Source organism: Pipistrellus kuhlii, unplaced genomic scaffold, assembly GCF_014108245.1.
Source record: "Pipistrellus kuhlii isolate mPipKuh1 unplaced genomic scaffold, mPipKuh1.p scaffold_m20_p_1, whole genome shotgun sequence".
In the NCBI taxonomy this organism is placed as follows: domain Eukaryota; kingdom Metazoa; phylum Chordata; class Mammalia; order Chiroptera; family Vespertilionidae; genus Pipistrellus; species Pipistrellus kuhlii.
The window spans coordinates 138,115,411-138,132,794 of record NW_023425404.1 but is presented as its reverse complement, the minus strand read 5'-3'; the positions used below and the strand labels follow the sequence as shown (position 1 = coordinate 138,132,794).

Below are 17,384 nucleotides of genomic sequence, written 5' to 3'. Positions count from 1 at the left end.
ACACCATCTTGAAGAGGAGAGCAACTGTGATCCAAAGCCCACCCTTACCACCAACTGGGGAGACCTCAGATACCTCCCAAGGCCCTATAATCACATCACCCAGGGACCAGCTGCCTCAGCTTGGAACCCACGAACACTGATAATCCAGCCTCCCTTGCCGCAGGCACCTAAAATGTTTGTCCTGGGGGAGACAATGTGGCACCGAATACACGGATGGGACCTGTGCCTTCTCACAGAGCAGATAGAAGGAACAGCTGAATCAAATAACATACAACTGAAATTGGCAAATTAAACACAGCTGGTGAGACAATGCATGGACAGAAAGGTCAGAGATCACGAGGAGAGAGTCAACAAAAGAGAGACAGAGCTACATAACCACACACCCTGAGAGGAGTGAACATGGGGAGACAAAGAAACAGCCCCCATATGAAAGAAAAGAAGGAATCTTCAGAAAAGTAAGTAAACAAAATAGAGGCAAGCAATATGTCAGAGAAAGAATTCAGAGCAATAGTCATAGGATGCTAATAGCTATAGTAATCAGACAAGAAGAAGAAAAAAAAGGCATCTGAATTGGAAAAGAAGTAAAACTGTCATTCACAGATGACATGATACTATACATAGAAAACCCCAAAGACTCCATCAAAAAAACTACTAGCCCTAATAAATAAATTTGGCAATGTAGCAAGATATAAAATTAACATCCAGAAATCTATGGCCTTTTTATACACCAATAATGAACTCACAGAAAGAGAACCAAAAAATAAATAATAATACCATTTACCACTGCATTAAGAAACTTAAGATACCTAGAAATAAATATAACAAAAGACCAGGACTCGAAAAACTAAGGGACATTAAAAGAAGAGATAGAGGAAGAATATAAACAAATGGAAGAACATACCATGTTCAAGGATTGGTAGAATTAACATCATTAAAATGTCCATACTACCCAAAGCAATCTACAGTTTTAATGCAACACCCATGAAAATACCAATGGCATACTTCAAAGATCTAGAACAACCTCTCTAAATATTCATCTGGAATAAAAATAAAAAACTCCGAATAGCCACAGTAATACAGAGAAAGAAGAACAAAGTTGGTGGGATCACAATACCAGATATCAAGCTATATTACCAAGCCACTGTTCTCAAAACTGACTGGTACTGGCACAAGAACAGACATATAGACCAATGAAACAGAACCTAGAACCCAGAAATCAACACAAGCAGTTATGCTCAATTAATATTTGACAAAGGAGGCAAGAGCATACAATGGAGTCAAGAAAGTCTCTTCAATAAGTAGTCCTGAGAAATTTGGTCAGATACATGCAAAAAAATAAAACTAGATCACGAAATTAAACTCAAAATGGCTAAAGGACTTGAATGTAAGATAGAAACCATAAAAACCCTATAAAACTCCACAGACATCAAAATAGCAGACATAATGTCATAGCAATATCTGTACTGACACAACTCTTAGGGCAATGGAGACTAAGAATAAAATAAAAAAAAATGAGACTACATTAAAATAAAAAGTTTCTGTACTACAAAAGAAACCATATTAGTGGTAAGTAATGTTTGTAAAATTTTTACCTAATAAACAACTTAGGACAGTCAGTAAATAAAGAAAGAAATCCTTGATCTGACAAAATTTAAATCTTCCCTCTCCAGGTGCTAAAACAATTCAAGCAAATAGTTGGAAAATTATTTAGAAATAAAGGAAAATAAGTTATGTTAATAATAATTTGACATATCTCAAGAAAACCTCTTGTGCCCTAGCTGGTTTGGCTCAGTGGATAAAGCACTGGCCTACAGACTGAAGTATCCAGAGTTCAATTCTGGTCAAGGGCACATGCCCAGGTTAAGGGCTGGATTCCCCAGTAGAAGGCGTGCAGGAGGCAGCCAATCAATGATTCTCTCTCATCATTGATGTTTCTCTCTCTCTTCTTTTCCTCTCTGAAATCAATAAAAAGTACATTTTTTTTAAAAAGAAAACTTGTAATAACTCATTGAAAACACCATGAAATTTAACTAGTTCCACTTTACATATGAGTACCAGTTTGGATTTTAATTCACTTGAGGTATTCAAGAAGACAGTAACTGTTTTTTATAAACAACAGTCTTCTCCTACCCCATCTTTTTCCCATTTAAGGATAGTATATTATTACATAAAGCTGTTTTCTCTGAATAGCTTCTATTTTCAAAAAATGTAAAAATATTTTTAAAAATTTCTTGGGCCTACCGCAGACTTCCAAGTATATCAAGAGCTATGGAAATTCACACACACACACACACACACACACACACACAAAGATGCTTCTAAAATTACATAAAAATCTATTCAGTGTACCTAATTTCTAAACCTATTCAACATACAATAAATTGAAACTGATTCTAAAAGAATTTTTAAGTAAATAAGATTAGCAATCACCTTACAGACTCCCAAACAAGTATTTCCTTTCCATCTATGATCTACTTGTAATAATTTGCATGAATTCATGCACTGGGCCTCTACTAAAATTATTTTAAAAATCCCTGGGCTTAAATAACAAATTACAGTACAAATTACAAAATATTTTAAATTAAATAATAATGAAAATATGATATTCAAAATGTGTGGAATGCAGCTAACATATGGCTTAAAGTGAAATTTATAGTGAAAAAGAATATTCAAAATCAAATATCTAAACATCAAATTAAGAATCTAGAAAAAGAAAAGCAAATTCAACCTCAAAAAAGTGGAAAAAATAAAGATAGTAAGAACAATAAATGTAGAATAGAAAATCAAAAAAGCCACAAAATGATAATTTGTAAAAATTGATAGAAATGGTACACTATCTAGCAAGATGCATCAACAAAAAAGATTAAACAAACATATAAGGAATAAAAAAGCAGACATCAATTATATATTCTAGGGATATTTAGAAATATTAGATGATATATGAACAATTTTATGCTAATATATTTGAAATTTAGATAAAATGAGAAAAAACTGGCACAAAAAATATACAAAGATTCCTTAAATAGAATAAAAGAATTCAATCTATTATTAAAAACTATCTAAAAAAAATTATATTCTGGGTTTCACCAGGGAATTAAAGAAACATTTAAGGAAAAAATCACAGAACTTATACAAATTCTTCCAGAAAATAGGAAAAAAAGGCTACACATCAAATTAAGTTATTAAGTGACCATAACTGTGATATCAAAACATGACAATGAAATTGCTAAAAAGAAAATTAAGGACTAATCTATCCCATGAACACAGAAACAAAGTCCCTAATAAAATATTAGCAATTGGGGTGCTGTAGCGTATAAAAGTATAATATATCAAAACAGATGCGATGTTACTCAATTATGTGCAAAAAATGAGTTATTAAGAAAGCAATCAATCTAATTTACTACATAAAGATAATAAAGAAAAAAACCATGAATACCCAAATAGATGTAAAATATTAATATTCAATACATATTCCCAATATAAGCTCTTTGCAACTTAGATTTAAATAAAATTATTTTAATTAGTCTTCATATTTACAATATAGGGAACAATTAAAATATTCTCCCAGAACCAAAATAAAGATGTTCATTCTCACCACTTTTATTCAACATTCTCCAGGTGCCAGTGTCACTACACTAAAGCATGGTAATCATCATCATCATTATCATCACAAAATACATAGGGATTACAAAGTAATTTTCCATATATTATACAGTTTTGTATGCAAATTATCTAAAATAAACTACATATAAACTATTAGAATGAATAAGTGAATTAAGCAAGATCACTGAATATAAAGGTAAATATGCACAATGTACTTCTAAATACTAGAACAAATAATCTGAAAATAATTTTTTTTCTAAAGATACTTGTATCTTAGCACTGGAGTTGTAGCTCCAGTTAAGATTGAGTAAACACAGCCCAACTAAAAACCATAGATTGAATACAGAAAGCAGCTCTCTAAAAAGTGTGAATTTTGTCAGGCAGCATGGCTTATTAGTTAAGCATTGACCTATGACCCAGGAGGTCATATTTGAATTCCCAATCAGGGCACATGTCCAAGCAACAGGCTTGATCCCCATTTGGGGCGTGCAGTAGGTAGCCAATCAACGATTCTCTCTGTCCCTTTCTCTTCCTCTCTAAAATCAATAAAAATATATTTAATAATAGATAGTAATAGATAGATAGATAGATAGGTAGATAGATAGACAGACAGACAGACAGAAAGACATAAAATTAAATAGGAGGCTTTAAGTTCTGGACAAAATAAAACAAGCACATTTCACTCTGATCCTGAAAATTAGTACATACAGTAAAACCTTGGATCAAATACAGTGACAGAAGACCCTGAAGAGTAAAGAAAATAAAGTAGACTAAGCACCTCAGGACTCAAAGGAAGACCTGGGGCAATTTATTCCTAACTTGTTTTTTCTTCTCTTACATATCCTAGCCTAAACACAAGAGTAACCCACACCCTGGAAATGCCAGTTGACACAGAAAAAGAAAAAAATGCCTTAGGGAAAACCTATTTTAACTAGCCAAAGAACCAGGAAAAAGAAATTCCTGTAGGACTTGACTACATTCACTCTCCTCAACAGAAACACCTTAATATCGATAGAATCTATACCCTGCCAGTCCTCCCCTTCACCTCACCACGCCAGGTATTCTGGAGATTGTGAGGTGGAGCCTTATTGTTCATCTAAATTAGGGGTGTCGAACTCAATCAGAGAAAGGGCCAAAATCTAAAATCCAGCCTAAATCGCGGGCCGAATGGTTTACTGAACAGTCATAAACTGTCATTGTGATGGAAACGCAGCGGAGTGCAGTGATGACAGCGCGGTGCGGGCCACATTGCAAGGCCTGGCGGGACGGATTTGGCCCTCGGGCCTTGTGTTTGACACATGTGATCTAAATGATACTTCTCCCCACCTGGTGCGGCAGAGCCTAGAGGGCAGGACATGTCTAGAAAAGAATGAACTGAAGAAAGGGATTGTTTAAATCTGTGTATAAAGTCCTGGTATATTCCCAAGTGGGTCATGGGTTAAACCAGAATCAACAAAGCAAAAGCTCTGAGAACTGAAATATCATGTGGAATACTGTCCAGGTTTCAAATTGATTGCTAGGTTGCATAAAACCAGAACAGAACAGAATAAAAGTGTAAAGATTTTAAAGACTAAATTGACATTTGAACACAAAAACGGTGTAGGATATGTGCTCTAAACCCAAATAAGTTGACTGACTGCTAAAACTCTCTATTCCTCTCTCTTCCTCTCTGTAAAAAATCAATAAAATTTAAAAAAAAAAAGAGTGACCAATTAGAAGGCAGTATAAAGAAACAAAGAACTACAGCCTTTATAAGCCTTAGCAAAAAAGAGCTTGATGGTTTACCCCTTGGAACTCTTTCCCTACGTGGGATTCTATACTTGCTTCCAATTAATGGCCACCCTTTTCGTCTTCATTCTTTGAATCCATCTGGACAAAGCTCAACAAAGCTCGATAAAGAAATCACCCTTGCATCCTGCTCAGGAAAAGCTGAATCAATAATACTGAAAATGTCTGGGACACGATCCAGACATTTTCAGTATTATTTGAAAAGATTCGAAAAGATTCAAGATTTGAAAAGATTCGAGATTTTCAAATGAGAAAAGATAATCTATAGATGAAAACACCAAAATGGAAAAGATGCTTGAATTATCTGACAAGAATTTTAAAGCAGATATCATACAAAGCACCAACAAGCAACTATAATAAACTAGTTCCTAATGCCCAGGCTATGTCAAGTCTGGGCTGGTTTCCTTGCCAGCACACATAGTTCAGACATGGTTCCTGCCTGCCTCTCGTTGGGCAAGTCAGAGTGGCCTCTGAGCAATGACTTTCCCAGAACTTTTCCATCTTGTACAGGTGGTGAGGCTTGGCCATGCTGAGCTTCCTCTACTTGCTATTATAATTAGGAGATGCTTCTGAAAATTTCTAAAAGAGCCATTCAAAATCTCATAGGTTGTATGCACGCGCTCCGTGGAAAGGAGAGGTGCCAGAGGGGACCTTGGGTAATGAGGAGTGCTCAAGTCCTCAGGGCCACCATCCTATGACAATCTGGCCATCTCCCAGTATTTTCTATGAGGGTTCAGGGCTCTCACAGACCATCTATCAACTTTGTTTTCAGATGGAGAAACCAAAGCCCAGAGAATCAAAGAGACTTGCCTAAGGCCACACAGCAAGTCATATATTCACTTCACAAACATTGATGAGTGTCTACTATGTGCAGGGCACATAACCAAATACTAGAGGTGGATTCATAAATGAGACAGGCTTGGACCTGCCCTCAGGGAGTCTACAGATGTGTGGAAGAATCACAATAAGAATAACCCAAAGAGTTATGGATTATAGATGTGCTAGGGGCCAAGGAGGGGATGTCTGAGGTTTTTCAAAAGCATAAAGCATAAAGCAGAGACTTGAGCTGGCTTGAAGGGGAAATGCATTTATGCGGATATCAGGATTTTTGTCTTTCTCCTCCAAGTGGAGTAAAGTCTCTCCTTTCCCTCTGGGAATGACAGTTGTATGAGCTGGACAGACCTAAGCCCCCACACTCTAGCTGCTGGGTTGTAGGGAGAAGAGCTTGTTTCCATCATAAACAGCCTCTCCTGCTGCCCTGAGCCCTTATGAAATATGGCCAAAACCACATCTCATCTGATACAGGAAGAAAAAGAAAAGGAATTCAGTCAGGAAAACTTCCTTAGATGAAGCCTATCTTTCCCTCCAGAATCTAGGAAAAAAATTACCTTCCAACTATTAATAAGAGCACTTGCAAGCTTTCACCCTCCATTTTAAGAGGTCCAGAGCAGGCACAGGGTTTGTGTGAGTTAATCCAGTCAGTGAGTGGTGAGGAGCCAGGGCACCAGCCTTCTAATAGTCCTTATTTTCTCAGTGCAGACATTCAGTCTCAGCCACTGTTTCCCTCTGTGTTTCCCATGATCCTCATGGAAACTCAGAATCTAAATTATAGTTCATTAGGTTTAGAATGCCCAAAAAGACTGGGCAGAGACTACAGGGCTTCATCATCAGGAGGAGTCCACCAATGTGTCCATTCACTCCCTTGCTCACACATATGCTCATTTATCCAACACTAGAGGCCCAGTGCACAAAATTGGTGCACTGGTAGGGTCCTTAGCAGTTGCCAACTGCTGGCTGGGTATTTCCTCCCTTCCCCTGGACAGCCAACCGCCAGGTCAAACTCCCTGATGAACTCCCAATTGAGGGGAAAATTTTGCATACTATGATTTTATTATATACAATAGGATGGAATATTAGAAACCCTTAGTAAGAATCTACAATATACCAAAAAAAATGACAATTTCAGAATAGAAAATACAATGACAATTTTTTTTAAACTTCACCAGATGAGCTAAATGGCATAATGAAGGTGACAAAGAAAAGAATCATCAAACTTGAAGATCAAAAAAAATTATCAAACCAGAACAGGGAGAAATAGATCTTAAAAGAGCCTTAGAGACCTGTAGGAATGTACCAAAGGAGAAATCTATTTGTAATAAAGATCCAATAATATAGTTCTAAAGAGGAAAGGGGCATCTTTAAGATAAAGATTAAAGGAGCTAATAGTTTCTAATAAATAACTCTTTTAGCAAAATAAATCCACAGTGATATCACTGTATATGTATCTACATTCTAAGAATACTGACAACACAACAGATACTTTACAATCATGTTAAAAATAAGAGAATTTGTGCAACTTAAGTTTCAAAGAAAATCCAAATAGTCATGACAGAAACAGAAATGAGAAATAAAAGAGGCTAAATAGTTATCTTGGGAAGTTAACAAATGTGTCTTTTTCTTAATCTTTCTCAATCCACAAAATTAACTTTAAGAACCAGCTCAAAGTTTGCCACCTTCAAAAACATTGTTTGCCTAAATTAATCATTTGAGTTGTGATTTACAAAGCTTATATGCTATTCATCTGAAATTACAGGAAATAAAAATGTGACAAGACTTAATTGGGTTTTGATGCATTAAAATTAAAAATACCAATTAGAAATTCAAGTGAAGATATCAGATAGGCAGTTGGACATATGTCTAAAGTCAAGGAAGAGGATGGGCTGTAGACATGAATGATCTACACTGTATGGGTGTCGAACTCAATCAGAGAAGGGGCCAAAATCTAAAATCCAGCCTAAATCGAGGGCCAAATGGTTTACTGAACAGTCATAAACTGTCATTGTGATGGAAACGCAGTGGAGTGCAGTGATGACAGCGCGGTGCGGGCCACATTGCAAGGCCTGGCGGGACAGATTTGGCCCGCGGGCCTTGTGTTTGACACAGGTGATCTACAGTGTCTTTGAATTATAGAACAGCTTTGATGATGTAATGTTGGGAGTGTTGCTTTACTCTCAATTGATTACAGTGCATGATAATGGGTAATACCCAAGGGTCATTAATACACCACCATACACCTACATATGATGAATTAAATAAGTATCCCCATTCAATATAGGGGCATTATCATGTTTTTAAATGTAACAAATATCAGAATCAATGGGTTACAAATTTTAAAATGTCTAGTGCATACATAAAAAACAAATTTTTCTATACAATCTCATGCTAAATTTGAGTTTAAGTGTGAATATTTTAAATTTAGTAAGCAAATTTAAATGAGCAAGTTGAATACACATTTTAACATTTACAATAATATAATTTTTAGGTTGCTTCCTGATTTTGAATGTTCTTTTAATCAAAAATAACAAAATTATAAATGCAAATCCTGAAAATGTTCAAGCTCAAATCAAATCTGTACATTCAGAACAGGTACCAAAAATAAAATCTCCAAAATTGATAATTATGAGATCTAGATCCACACCTACAAGATAATCATTTCTTTAAAATTATTTATCTGAAGTGAATATACTCAAATGCTTGCTAACAACAAGCAAAAAAAAGATTAAAAAAATAAAATAAAAAAACCACCGTCTATAGAGGTTTTTTTTAAATCTTTACTGTTCAGATTATTACAGTTGTTCCTCTTCCCCCTTACCCCATAGCTCCCCTCCTCCTGGTTCCTACCCCACCCCATGCCCTTACACCCACCACTGTCCTCATCCATAGGTGTATGATTTTTGTAGAATCTCTTTCAGAACCCCCCACCATCCTTTCCCTCTTTAGGATTGTCAGTCCACTCCATTTCTATAGCCCTGATTCTATTATATTTACCAGTTTATTCTGTTCATCAGATTTTTTATTTGCTTGAATTTTTCATTCCCGTTGATAGATATGTATTTGTTGTTCATAATTTTTGTCTTTACTTTTTTCTTCTTCTTCCTCTTCTTAAAGAATACCCTTCAGCATTTCATATAATACTGTTTTGGTGGTGATAAACTCCTTTAGATTTTTTATTATCTATGAAGCTTTTTATCTGACCTTCAATTCTACATGATAGTTTTGCTGCATAGAGTAATCTTGGTTATAGGTTCTTGCTATTCAGCACTTTGAATATTTCTTGCCACTCCCTTTTGCCCTGCATAGTTTCTGTTGAGAAATCAGCTGACATTCCTATGGGTGCTCCCTTGTAGGTAACTGTTTTTCTCTTGCTGCTTTTAAGATTCTCTCTTTGTCTTTGGTTCTTGGCATTTTAATTATGATGTGTCTTGGTGTGGTCCTTTTTGGATTCCTCTTGTTTGGGGTACTCTGCGCTTCCTGGACTTGTAAGTCCATTTCTTTCACCAGGTAAGAGAAGTGTTCTGTCATTATTTCTTCTAATAAGTTCTCAGTATCTTGCTTTCTCCATTCTTCTGGCACAAACGTAATTCGGATGTTGGTATGCCTGAGTTGTCCCAGAAGCTTCTTACACTATCTTCATATTTCTAGATTCTTTTATCTTTTTGCTTTTCCAGTTGTATGTTTTTTGCTTCTTTGTATTTCAAATCTTTGACTTGATTCTTAGGTTCCTATAGTCTGCTGTTGAATCTCTGTATATTATTTTTAATTTCAGTCAGTGTATGCTTAATTTCTGATTGGTCCTTTTTTATATATTCAAGGGTCTCACTAAATTTATTGGCCTTTTCTATAAAATTCTTGAAAAACCTTATAACTGGTTTTGAACTCTATATCCAGTAGTTTGCTTTCCTCCATCTCTTTCATTTGTGACCCATTTCTTTGTCTCCACATTTTGGCTGTTTCCCTGAGTTGATAGAGGGGCTTTGTGTGCTAGGTGTCCTATAGGGCCCAGTGGCTCAGCCTCTCCAGTAACCTGAGGTGGACACTCTTGGTGTACCCCTTTTTGAGCTGTGTGCACAGTCTTGTTATAGTTAAGCCTTGATTGTTTTTGGTGTCACTGGGAGAAATTGACCTCCAGGCCAACTGGTTGTGAGTATCAGCTATGTCTAAGATGGGAAAACTTCTGTGCTGGAGACACCCTTGTGGGGCAAGACTTGCTTCAGTGGGGTTTTGGTGCTCACTCAGTCTGCCCTCTGAGTGTGTCTCGTATGGGTCTGAGGAGTTGTAATCTGGATAGTCCTACTCTGACCGCTGGGTACACTGGCTCTTGGATTTCTGAGGAGGTGAAAATTTAGCCTCTGCCTGAGGCCACCCAGCAGGAGCTACAGAGAAATCTGCAGATTCCTCTTCTTTGATTGGGTTTTGGAGGTGCCCAGATGAGGCCCAGCTGTGAAGCCATGCAAGCTGCTGTGGGGTGTTGGGCCTTCTTTTGGATGTTCTGGGTCTTTCTGACTCAGCTGCCGTTTGTTAGGTAAATTTAGATTTCAAAGGACCAGGCTATTCATATGCAAAAGCCTCTGCACTCAGCTTGGATGGGGCAGAGTTTCCGGGTGGAGAAAACAGCAATAGTTTCCTATCAGCCATGTCCTAAGAGGCCCCTGAGTCCCAGTGTCCTGCGGTAATCACTGCAAGCACCTCTGAGGAAAAAGCCGCCCTTGAGTTCTGCCAGCTACCAGACAGTACAATTTCTCCCTCTATAAGTCTGTGTCCCCAGAGTCTTGCCCGGAACTGGAGTTCAGAGCAGTCACAAACTTGTGTCTCCCTGCAGATTGAAAAAGCCAGTCACCTACTCAGTTGCCAGCCCTTTCCACACATGCATGTGTCTCAGTACCTCTGAACTTTACTTCCTCAGCTCCTCTGAAACTCAGTGTGCTTTTCTCTTCCCTTCTGGTTGTAGAATTTCCACTTAGCCAGCCTTCTTGTGGCTCTGGATTATGTCCATTTTGTCTTTTAGTTGAAGTTTTGAAGTGGTTGTGTGCAGTAGCAAGTTCAGGTGTTTACCTATGCTCCCATCTTAGTGTCTCCTCTACAGAGTTTTTTAAGTAACCTTTAACTGAGAGCAAATTCATATATTCCTAGAAATTTCTTTTAAGACAAACACAACTAACCTTAAGTCTCTGGAGCCAAATAAAAACCACAGTGCTGCTGGCTCACCATCACTATTAAAAAATTAGCACACTTAACTAACCCTAAAGAAAGTGTAGATGGAATAGGTCACCAGGAATAAAGTTCTAGGTCAGGAAAGGATTTTGGAAATAGGACAAATTAGAAAAATCTGAACAAAAGTTCAACACTGGCAAACAATTAATGACATTCATATTGTTTGCTATTTTTACATAAAAGCATGACTTATCTCACCTGAAAAATTCAAAACATGAAAAATAAATATACATTTTTAAATAAATAAATTTAAGATTTAAAAGGTATATTCATATTTGAATAAAAATACATTGAGCAATCTATAGTGATACAGAAGGTAAAAATAACCTCAAACAGTCTTGGATTTCAGAAATTCTAGGCACAAAAAGAACGCAACTAGGTGAGGTGCAAGGCACAACATAGAAGATAAAAATCACTCCTCAATTTTTATGTAGACAACGTCATGTTTCTTTAGACCCTATACAATTTAAGATTTCATGTATTTTTAGTTCATTAAATATTTCATAACTACCACCATCTTTCCTTGTAAAATGTTCTAAAGATACTGCTCATAGGATAAAGAAGTAGCCTCTGATTTATATTCTTCCTTAAATGTAAAGGTATATACTGAAAACCTACTATGTTCCTATCCTGATGCCAAACCATGAAGAGCAACAATGAAGACAGAATCCTTACCTTTAAGAAATAAATAATCAGCCCAGCCAGCATGGCTCAGAGTTTAGACCCCAGGTATCAAAGGTTCACAGGTTCCATTCCCAGTCAAGGGCACATACCTTGGTTGCAGGTTCCCTAATAGGGTGCATGGGGGAGACACCTAATTAATGTGTCTCTTTCACATCAATGTTTCTCTCTCTCTTCACCTTCTCCCTTCCTTCCACTCTCTCTAGAAGTTCATGGAAAAAATATCCTTGGGTGAGGATTAAAAAACAAATGAAATAAATAATCTGTAAAAACCAACCTAATAGCAATGCTGTTAATTAAATATGTGAGAAAGTGGTCTAAAGTGAAATTAAGATTTTTAAAAAGGCATTTTTGAATAATGATATTCATAAAAGGCTTTTTCAAGATTGAGAAAAAAAATTATTAAGCTCTATTTTATGCCCATCTTTTTTGATAATATGTTTTTATTGATTTCAGAGAGAGAAAAGGAGGAGAGAGATAGAAACATCAATAATGAGAGAGAACCATCTATCAGCTGCCTCCTACATGTACACACTGGGGATCAAGCCCACAACCCAATCATGTGCCCTGACCAGGAATCAAACCATGACCACCTGGCTCATATGTCAATACTTAATCACTGAACCATGTTGGCCTGGTCCTATCTTTTTTTATCAGAAGTAACTTTCCTGCTGGAAAAAAAATCATATTTTGATTCATAAAAATAGATTTCAAAACACTTGAAAATGATTGTCAGTTATAATCAGGCTGTTTCAAATAAAGTAAAATCTGCAGTTGCTCATGAGTTCTACCTCACGATACTGAGAGAGCTAGCATCTAAAATACTATGCCCGTTAAGGATATTTTAATACATTAAGGAGAATTCTGTAGATATCTCAAAGTGATGATGGGTCATTCCTTCACATACACACATAAAAAGTGATCACATGCTGATTCATTAAAAAACTTACATTTTTAATTAATTGAAATAATTGAGTTTAATCTATTTTTGTAATGGAAGTGAGCCTGAAATCAATAATAATTAGGAAAAAAGCCAATTGCATGGAAATTAAACACTACTCTTCTAAGCATAATGAATCTCTAAATTTCTGAAAGCCCTGCTACTCCTTTTATTTACTTTAAATAAATTTTTATTGACTTCAGAGAGGAAGGGAGAGATAGAAACATCAATGATGAGAGAGAATCACTGATAGTCTGCCTCCTGCACGCCCAACATTGGGGATCAAGCCTGCAATCCAGGCATGTGCTCTGACCAGGAATCAAACCATGACGTGGTTCATAAGTCAACGCTCAACCACTGAGCCACGCTGGCCAGACTATGTGTGTACTATTTTGATCTTCCCTCTTCTCCTCTTTTTTACTTTTTAAAAGTTTTATAATACATTAATAATGTATAATTTAATATTTAGGTAAAAATTTTAAACTAAATCAATAATTTATATCACTATTTAAATAGCAAAATATTTAAATGGACTATGACTAAAATTTCCCAGAGATGTGGATGACCTTTGTTGGAAACTTGTGTCTCCTCATTTTTCAAAACAAAAAAACTTTTGTTATATAAGGGACAGGTGAAGTGTACAGTAATAGGCAGAATTATGGATTTGTCTAGAATATTATGTCGAAGTTCAACTATAAACTTAAATATGCAAATAGATGCAAAGTAATCAAAGGGATGACATGCACCAGATTTTAAGCTATTATCCCAATTCCAATCCTGGGAATCTGCAATCTGTATTTGTGCTTTGACAAATGGCTCTCTGTTGGGCTCAGAAATTGAGAGGTGCTCAAGGGTTTGTGCAAGGCATGCAACAGGGGGTGGGGGAAACTGGAGGAATACAAAAAAAAAGGAGATATATAGATATATGTACTACTATATGTAATACTTTAAACAACAACAACAACAATAATAATAATAATAAAAGGAAAATAGATTTCTTCCTTGGATTGCTTCTTCATGGAAGAATCAGCAGTTCCTTACCATAGTGGCAATTTTTTCTACATGCTTCTGCTATAGTTTTTTTATAGAGGGTACTCTGTACCTCCTCAAACTTTTCAACATGAGACCTCTTCTCATTATCTCACTTTATCTCTTCTCATTATCTCTTTATATTTATTCTCACATCTCTGGTCTTCTCTCTTTCTACTCTTTTTCTTTTTCCCTATTTTTCTACCAATGTCATTTTAACTTATATGAACTTGTTAGAGTTGCCATATTTGTTCCCTGTGCACTTGCAATAACACTAATATAAATGTTATTTAATAACTAATTTTAAATTTATGTGATGGAAAAGTGTCTCTCCCCATATATATAATAAACAAAGGAACTATTGTTTAACCTTTAAAAAATGCCAACAAAAGGACCATTTGTTTATACTTTTATAAAATAATGATGACAATACTCAAAAATTTAACATTCTGAATGTTCAAAATATGTGTTAACCATATCAGGGAGATCATATTTCTGCAAATGAATCTAGCATGGCAACCTGCATCAGTGGAGGTAATCTTGAAAAGATATATGAATTCTTAAACATTTAAATATACTGAAACAAAGTTTTACTCTTCTTGAATATATACATCTAAGTAAGATAATTGGACATTTGAAGTCAATTTTTAAATGTCATGTTTCATTAGTCAGAAATTTATTACAAAGAGGTTTCAATGATATTAATGCCATCATTATACCACATGCAGGGTTGCATATGCAGTCATGTTGGCATCAAACACTTAAGTAATGCATTAAGGTTTTGATTAATCATCTTCATATCACTTTCAACATTATTTTCTCTCTTTTAATCCCCTCATAAGATACAAAACAATGGTTGATATAAAATGTAAGAATCAGATAGAATAATCTCAAAATAAAGATAAGCATTTAAAGAAATATATATACCTCAAAGAGTTACAGAATAAGATAAATTGTTTTTAAAAATTTACAAACATAGCTGTGAACCAAATTAACAAATATTCTTTTTCACCTGAAGATATTTTTTAAATAAATATTTATTATTCAGATTATTACAGGTGTTCCTCTTTTTTCCCCCCCTATAGCTCCCCTCCACCTGATTCCTCACCCCACCCCATGTCCTTACCCCCCACTACTGTCTTCATCCATAGGTGTAAGACTTTTGTCCAATCTCTTCCCACATCCCTCAGAACCCCTGAGAATTGTCAGTCCACTCCATTTCTATGTCCCTGATTCCATTATATTCATTAGTCCATTCTGTTCTTCAGATTTTTTATTCACTTGATTTTTAGATTCACTTGTTGGTAGGTATGTATTTGATGTCTTTTGTTGTTCATAATTTTTATCTTTACTTTTTTTCTTCTTCTTCTTCGTCGACACTATTCTTTAGCATTTAATATAATTCTGGTTTGGTAGTGATGAACTACTTTAGCTTTTTCTTGTCTGTGAAGCTCTTTGTCTTAGCTTCAATTCTGAATGATAGCTTTGCTTGGTGGAGCAATCTTGGTTGTAGGTTCTTGGTGTTCATCACTTTGAATATTTCTTGTCACTCCCTTCTGGCCTGCATAGTTTCTGTTGAGAAATCAGCTGACATTCGTATAGGTGCTCTCTTGTAGGTAACTAACTGTTTTTCTCTTGCTGTTTGTAAGATTCTCTTTGTATTTTGCCCTTGGCATTTTAATTATGATGTGTGTTACTGTGGTCCTCTTTGGATTCCTCTTGTTTGGGGTTCTGTATATTTCCTGAACTTGTAAGTCTATTTCTTTCACCAGGTGGGGAAAGTTTTCTGTCATTATTTCTTCTAATAGGTTTTTAATATTTTGCTCTCTCTCTTCTTCTGACACCCCAAATTTTCGGATGTTGGTCCACTTAAAGTTGTCCCAGAAGCTCCTTACATTATCTTCATATTTTTGGATCCTTTTTTCTTTTTGTTTTTCTTGTTTGGTGTTTTTTTGTTTCCTCATATTTAAGATCTTTGGTTTGATTCTTGGGGTATGTTAAACTACAGTTGAGTTTCTGTAAATTCTTTATTTTAGACATTGTATTCTTAATTTCTGACTGGTCCTTTTCCTTTTTTTTGTGGGGGGGGGGGGGGCATTCTCATTAAGGTCCTTGAAGGTCTCATCAAGTTTCTCAGCAGTTTTTAGAAGATTCTTGAATAACCTTATAAATATGGTTCTGAACTCCATGTCATCCTATAGTTTGTTTTCCTCCATTGCCCCCTTTTGCGACATGCCTCTGTGTCTCTGCATTTTGACTGCTTCCCTATGTTGATAGAGCGGCTTTGTGTGGTAAGTGACCCACAGGGGCCAGTAGTTCAGCCTCCCCAATCACCCGAGGTGGACAGTCTTGGTACACTCTTTTGTGGTCTGAGTACAAAGTTTGGAGTAGTTAAGCCTTGATTGATGTTGGTACCCTAGAAGGAATTGTCCTCCAGGCCAATTGGCTGTGGGGACCCACTGTTTTATAATGGAAGAACTGCTATGCTAGAGACACTCTCATGGTGCAGGACTTGTTTCAGTTGGGCTTTGGTGTTCACTGAGTCTGACTCTTGAATGTGTCACTTATGGATGTGAGAGGCTGAAATCTGGTGTCTCACACTGACCAGTAGGTACACTGGCCTCTGGATCTCCAATGGGGTGCAGGTCAGCTACTGTCTGAGTTAGCTCTGCAGGAGCTACAGCAAGAACTACAGTCCTCTCCTCCTTGCTTGGGATTTGTAGATTATGGAGCTGACTGAACAGGTTTGCAAGTTAGCAGTGATAGTGAAGGCCATTCTTATGCAAAAGCCACTGCTTGGAGTTTGGGTGTGTTTGTAGATTGTGCGGGGCAGAGTCTCAGGGCATCACTAGGCTAGGGGGTGGCAAACAGAGATGGCTGGCAGTGAGCCATCTCTGCCTCTCCACCGTATCCCACCGCATCTCGCACCCTAGCACAGCAAACAATTATCCTGTGCACATCTCTGCAAGCAAGCCACCCTCACTTTCAGACCTGATGGCAGACAGTCCAGCTTCTGGCGGTAGGAATTTGGGTCTCGTGTGTCTCCCCTTTGGGTTGAAGACAGCAACGCCTGCCACAAGCCGGGGTCCGCCGCCAGTTTGAATCTGCCGCCAGCCTGTATAACACACCCCCGTACCTCAGTTTTTTAGTGTTTGTGCACTGAATGCTCTCCTCTCTTTCTGTCTGGTTGTACAATTTCCACTCAGACAGCCCACCCATGGCTCTGGGTAATAAATGTTTTGTCTTTTAGTTGTAGTTCTGAAATTTTTGTGCATAGCAGCAGTTTAGGTGT

The 17,384-nt window shown here is 36.6% G+C and overlaps 1 protein-coding gene across 1 annotated transcript in view; it reads right to left on the bottom strand.

The window, feature by feature from the left end:
- Nucleotides 1–17,384, bottom strand: part of STPG2 (sperm tail PG-rich repeat containing 2) — a 144,850-nt gene that overhangs the window by 35,749 nt on the left and 91,717 nt on the right. The window lies entirely within an intron of this gene.